Source organism: Schistocerca serialis, chromosome 10 (genome assembly GCF_023864345.2).
Source record: "Schistocerca serialis cubense isolate TAMUIC-IGC-003099 chromosome 10, iqSchSeri2.2, whole genome shotgun sequence".
In the NCBI taxonomy this organism is placed as follows: domain Eukaryota; kingdom Metazoa; phylum Arthropoda; class Insecta; order Orthoptera; family Acrididae; genus Schistocerca; species Schistocerca serialis.
The window spans coordinates 100,766,400-100,773,117 of record NC_064647.1 but is presented as its reverse complement, the minus strand read 5'-3'; the positions used below and the strand labels follow the sequence as shown (position 1 = coordinate 100,773,117).

Here is a 6,718-nt window from a genome sequence, read left to right as displayed (position 1 = left end):
ATTCCCTGTATGAAACTGAAATTCATGTTTTCTACGAATCATAAAACAGTTACAAGTATAAACACATATAAATCTGATCACATAAAGTGCATCTAAGAGCAGCCTGCCAGCTTTCTAATTGCTCATAATAATATTTTCCGCTGGCCTTTCTTGGCTAATTCAGTGCAGACCGTTGTACGAGATATACATACGGTCGGTACTACACAAGAAAACCGCAATTTTAAAAAGAAAATTAGGTAATACACATTTCAAATATTTTGTGTTAAACATCAATTTCCCGTAGCACTGCTGGTGTAGTGGTATCATGCAAGATTCCCATTCTTGCGACCCGGGTTCGATTCCCGGGCAGTGCAAGTATTTTTATTCGTAATTCATTACGACATTTTGTTGCGAATGATTCAGTAATTTTGGTTTCAAACAGATTTTAGTACCACGAAAAAAATATATATTGTAATACAGCCCACCATCCCTAGCTGTGACGTAAATGTTTCAATCTGTTTTTTGGTCTTCGGTAACGTTTTTGTTTTATTTTTCTCGTCAGGCATTCTTTACTGTCTCTTATGAGCTCACTTGAACAGTTCTGTCTCTTTCGCCGTTTCATTTTCAGGTGTTTTAAACCATATGAAGGAAGGCAGACCTAAATGGTCTTCTTCTTTCGTGCATCTGTGCGAACACTTGGAGAAACCGCCTCACGTTTTGCTATAACAAACGGTGAGCCTCAAAATACGTTGGCGATCGACTGTATTATTCTTTGACCTATTGAAGTACACCACATTTATGTTCAAGAAGAACAAAGAAGCAGACCACATCCAACTAAGCAAGATAGAAAATTCTTCCATCAGTCTCAGTCACAGCAGAAAAATTTATGTAAGAACGTACATGAGTAACTGTAGAAAGATGAATTATCTGCAGTGAATATTAGCTTCATGATAAAGCATTCATATCTTCATTACCCTCAAGAACAAGACCGTATGGCTTCATGTACTGTTAATAAGGAGAAAACAATCTGCGTCCAGGATGTACCAGTCTTTCCTTTGTAGAGATGTATTTATTTCACATTTCTTTGATGCAGTGTAAGTCCTAAACCGAATACTCCTAGCTACGAGAAAGGTGTAGCTGAACACGGTGTATTTTACCTGTTAAAATTCGGTCAGTAGACATATTTCTACCTTCTAGTGTAGATGCAGAAGCGGACTTAAGTACTTAGGCACTTTCTGGATCTCTGGAAGAGATTTAGCAAGAGCTCGCTTTCAGCTCTATGGAGCCGAAGACAGTCAACCACTGTTGGTTTACACGAGTTGTAGGCCTACATTAAGAGCTGACCCAAGGCATGTAGTACAGAGATATGAAACGGAACGATGACATGGATTCAGCTGTAACTTTATAAGATGCTGCTCGTTGCTAATATATAGGGAACAGCTGCTCGTGGCAAGTATTTCACGTACACCAGTGTCTTGAAAGGAGTATATAAGATGAACATCAACAAAAGCAAAAAGAGGATAATGGAATGTAGTCTAATTAAGTCGGGTGATGCTGAGGGAATTAGATTAGGAGATGAGACACTTAAAGTAGTCAAGGAGTTTTGCTATTTAGGGAGCAAAATAACTGATGATGGTCGAAGTAGAGAGGATATAAAATGTAGACTGGCAATGGCAAGGAAAGCATTTCAGAACAAGAGAAATTTGTTAACATCGAGTATAGATTTAATTGTCAGGAAGACGTTTCTGAAAGTGTTTGTATGGAGTGTAGGCATGTATGGAAGTGAAACATGGACGATAAACAGTTTGGACAAGAAGAGAATAGAAGCTTTCTAAATGTGGTGCTACAGAAGAATGCTGAAGATTAAATGGGTAGATCACATAACTAATGAGGAAGTATTGAATAGAATTGGGGAGAACAGGAGTTTGTGACACAACTTGACAAGAAGAAGGGACCGGTTGGTAGGACATGTTCTGAGGCATCAAGGGATCACCAATTTAGCATTGGAGGGCAGCGTGGAGGGTAAAAATCGTAGAGGGAGACCAAGAAATGAATACACTAAGCAGATTCAGAAGGATGTAGGTTGCAGAAAGTACTGGGAGATGGAGGAGCTTGCACAGGATAGAGTAGCATGGAGAGCTGCATCAAACCAGTCTCAGGACTGAAGACAACAACAACAACAACAACAACAACAGAATGTCCACACGTCATACGTTGGAACAGCATGTGGAATCCTTATCAGGCCTGCCTGGTAGTGTATACAGAGTCTGAGAACAGAAAGTAGCATCCGTGATGACTAACTAAGTTTAACAAAACTTCTGAAGAAGCGAGCCTGTAGTGGCTGATGTTACAAAGCCAAAGATCTTCAGGATCCATAGGTTAGTCTGGCCGCCGATGAGGTCGCTCGTATTGTGCCACTGATACGCAATTACCGTACAAATATCTTTCGTAAATCATTTTGTAATTCGTATTTATGCTCCGATGCCTTAACTAGACGGTAAACGGCAGCATAATCTACGAACAATCTGCTCCCATTTTGTCCGAAATCTTTTACATGGGTAAGAAATAACAAACATCCTTCCGTTTCACTCGATGACTTTCCGCCAGTTACAATCATCTGTGACCTTTCTTACAGGAAATCACTCATCTAGTCGCATAACTGAGACCATACCGCATAATAATGCAATGTGATTAGGTCCGCCTGTGACGCACTGTTTCAAACGTTCTCCGGAAATCTGGGCATACGCAGTACTATTCACTTTGAACGTTCTTTACAGTTTCGCTGAATAAGGTACTTTTTTGTTTTAATTTAGTTTTTCAGTCTTATGTTGCCCCAGAACAACGTATTTAGTAAAAATATGAACTCATGCATAAAACCTTCGTTGTTCTGAGGACGGTGAGAGGGAAAACACATCAGTATTCAAACAAAGACATATTTTTGTTTAAATTTTCGTGGAGTGAGCCCTTTCCGGGGGCAGACTAGCTATCTTGAGAGCAAATGAGACCCTGCTCTATACGGTTAATCTAGAACAGGGGTGTCCAACCTGCTGCCCAAAGCAACTATCAATGTGGCCCAGGAAGTGGGCATCTATTACACGACCAGAAGAAAAAGATCATAAGATCCCGTTTATGTGAAGTTATGAGAAGTTGAATATTTTCAATTTGAAACTCGCGCCATACAATGCTGTTCTCTCAAGAGCTCATCCCGTTTTTAACATTGTCATCCATGCTGTACCTGAACTCCTTCTTGTAACCGGCCAATCCCTCAGATGCGCTGCTCTTTTATCTGCTGGCTGCTTCAGTTGCTGTGAAATTAGAGAGTTATAGACGTATAATGAAATTAATTTACGAATATTCAAGGAAATTCCGTGTTACTACAGTAAAATTGTGATAAATAACCCTTTTCACCATAGTTCTGATCTCTGCAAGTCGCTAGAAATTACAAAAAGTCATGTGGATTGCAATTATTGTCAGTATTTGCTAACAGTGCCGTCTTTCTGTTATAACAGGTTTAATATGATGTAACATGCATCACTACAAATAGGAACAACATTTGAACATGAACGTCTCTGTAATGGGCTATCACAACATCTTTTTACGTTAGTATGTAAGTTCTACCACGGCACATGATCGGTATAAATCAAAATGTGTTAGTACTGCACGTGATTGGGGAAGACATTATGCTCGTTCGCCTCTCATCCCACGCACAATAGAAGTTCTTCACAACGTGGTTTACTGTACTGTCTGGCAGCAACAACTTCGCCCGTCTCTGGTCGGTATATGTCGGAAGCCATCGTCTTCGAACTACTGTCAATCGATGTGAACGAGCAGTGCGTAGATCTGCATTATTGCCGGCGTGTTTGAATTGTGACTGAAGGTGAGAGACCACTTGTGAAGGTCAGTCGCTATCCGTAATTTCAATGATGCCGCATAGGCTTGTTATTCACAGCAAGACCCATTAAATAATACAGAATGCGGCCAAATGCTGCTTCAAGAAATTAGGTAGGAATTGCAATCGTTGGTACAGCATTCGGTAGCATGTAAGAACGTGACAGCAGAGCGATGAAAAGTATTCTACAGTTTGGCCGAAATAATCCACGCATGTCACTAAGCACGCCAGATAAGGAGAGAAGAGTTCCAATTGATTCCAATTTTTTCATTCGACATCGCAACTACTTCGATCGAACCTGATACGATACATTAGTTTCCTTAAGTAGAAGTCAAATGCCACATTAATTCTATGATTTGTAATTAGCTATGCACAAAATTACTAATGGGCTCTCATATACAAATGATAAATTAAGTCCATTATGTTCAAAGAGTCAAAAATATTAGGTTACTTTAATGTGTTAACTACATAGTTCTGATCGTTTCTACCTTTTCTTTTCTCAGCGGCTATTGTTGGTTTTAAGAACATTATTTGCCGCCAAAATATACTCATCTTCTTCCGCTAAAACATTGGATACCCCTCGCTTTCTTTGAACTCTCGCCGTACGCACTGTAGGTACTGTACACGAGTGGTTAAATTGACGGGCAGCGCCTGCAGAGCAGTAGTCCGGCAACCCGCGAAGCATGCGTGTTTTGCTGACAGCCGCAAGCCGCTACATGACCTTGGCAGTGGATGAAAACAAGGATAGTGTGTCGTTAATCGCTGGCGCCTCGCACGTTAACGAAATGGTCCGATAAATTACCGCCGAGAGCGCACGCTCGTTTCAGATAAGTGGAGAAGAAAACACGCCGACTCCGAAGGGACGCCAAACGACGTTTCCAATGAGCCTATCAACTGCGTGTGGCAACACGGGGACCATTCACGGCTGTGGGCGAAAGCGACGAGCTAGTCACGTCGCCTGCCAACGCAACTAACTACCTTCCTTATCACTTTCCTTTGTTATTTTCCCGTCACTGAGAACTCTGGAGCCACGGCACTCGTATTTCTCCTGCTTCTGCAACACTCGGCAGTTGTAACAATCAGTATGGGTTACTCATTTATTACCAGCGTCTGTGAAACGTAAGAAGTGCTTGCTCACTTTCTTTTTAAGCGCCCTCTTCACCAGAGGAAATGATAACGAACACGAGCAAACGAGCACTCCTAAACCAATCGCCTTTGTTCACTTGTATCTATGAACAAGTGGAAGGAGTGGAAGAGAAATCAAGGTAACGAATCCAAACTATGGTCGCTGCCAATTGTTTTTGGCGTCAATAATCGGTACACAGAATACAGCAATACATACATTGGTGTGTAAAACTTTCGCATGACGTCTTACTTAAAAGTAACGTAACTCAAAGAATCTTGGGGCGTACATAGAAAGCGGACGCGAAGTATAGTACAGAAGGTAAATGAAAAAAATACACGCTGAGACGAACAGATGTGACAGTTTTATTCCGTCTACACCTATATCATCTACTTGACTACTCTGCAATTCACAGTTAAGTGACTGGCAGAGAGTTCCTCGAACCTCTTTCACTGTATTTCTGTACTGTTCCATTCTAGAACAACGAGCAGGAAAAAGTGAACACTTAAATCAAAATATTTTCGTATTCCGGTATGAAAGTTGAAGACTGAAGTCTACTGAAAAGATCTCCACACAACAAAAAACGCCTTTAGTTTTAATGACTGACATTCCAACTCTCTTATCACGTCGGAGACATTCTTGTTCCTCCTCCGCGATAGTGGAAAGCGATCTGCCCTTCTTTGGTATTTTCCGATGTCCTCTTTCAATCCTAACTGGTAAGGATACCATGCCGCAATGAAACGCTTAAACAGAGAACGGAAAAGTGTAGTGTAAGCAGTCTTCTTAGTAGATCTATTGAATTTTCTAAGTGTTCTGTCAATAAAATGCAGTCATCTGTTTGACTTTCTCACAAAATTGTCTATGTGATGGTTCCAATTTAAGTTGTTCGTAATTGCAATTCCCAAGCATTTAGTTGAATTAACGGCCTTAAAGCTCATTGATTTATAGTGAACCGAAATTTAACGGATTTCTCTTCATACTCACGTGGACGACCCGATATTTTTCCTTATTGAAACACAACTACCAGTTTTCGCACCGTACAACTACTTTGTTTAAATTATTTTTTAGCTGTAATTCTTCAGGCTTTCCCGGTGATCTAATGACATCTTGGGTTGACGGGTGTTCTGCCGGGTATCAGCGTCGTATTTGCACGATATTTCGGTAGCGTAACTCGTTACCTTCATCAGGTCCGATCTGTCTCAGGTCGGACCAGATGAAGGTAACGAGTTACGCTACCGAAATATCGTGCAAGTACGACGCTGATATCCGACAAAACACACGACAATCCAAGACGTTATTTTCTAGCTGTTTTCATCTTCCGATGACTTTACCATACGTTAAATGACAGTATCATCTGCAAACAATCTGAAAGTGCTGTTTCGATTGTCTCCCAAATCGTTTATACACATTGTTCCGTCTATTACTACGTACTGCGACCCTTCTGACAGGAACTCACGAATCCAATCGCCCAACTGAAGCGATATTCCATAGATATGCAATCTGAATAGCAGTCTCTTGTGAGCAACGGTGGCAGCAACGAATCAATTTGAGATCTCCTGTCGATAGTACTCATTACTTCGTGAGAATATAGAGTCGTGTCTCGTAAGAACTACATGTTCTAAATCCGTGCTATGTATCAATAGTAAGTTCCACGTGATGTATCACTGCCAAGTAACATAATTGGATAACATTTCGATCACAGATAAAAACAATTGATACAGTATAGC

The 6,718-nt window shown here is 40.8% G+C and overlaps 1 non-coding gene across 1 annotated transcript; it reads left to right on the top strand.

The window, feature by feature from the left end:
* The first annotated feature begins 282 nt into the window (after positions 1–282).
* On the top strand, positions 283–353 carry Trnag-ccc (transfer RNA glycine (anticodon CCC)). The gene has a single exon. It is a non-coding gene; the product is annotated as a tRNA-Gly (tRNA).
* Positions 354–6,718: the final 6,365 nt, after the last annotated feature.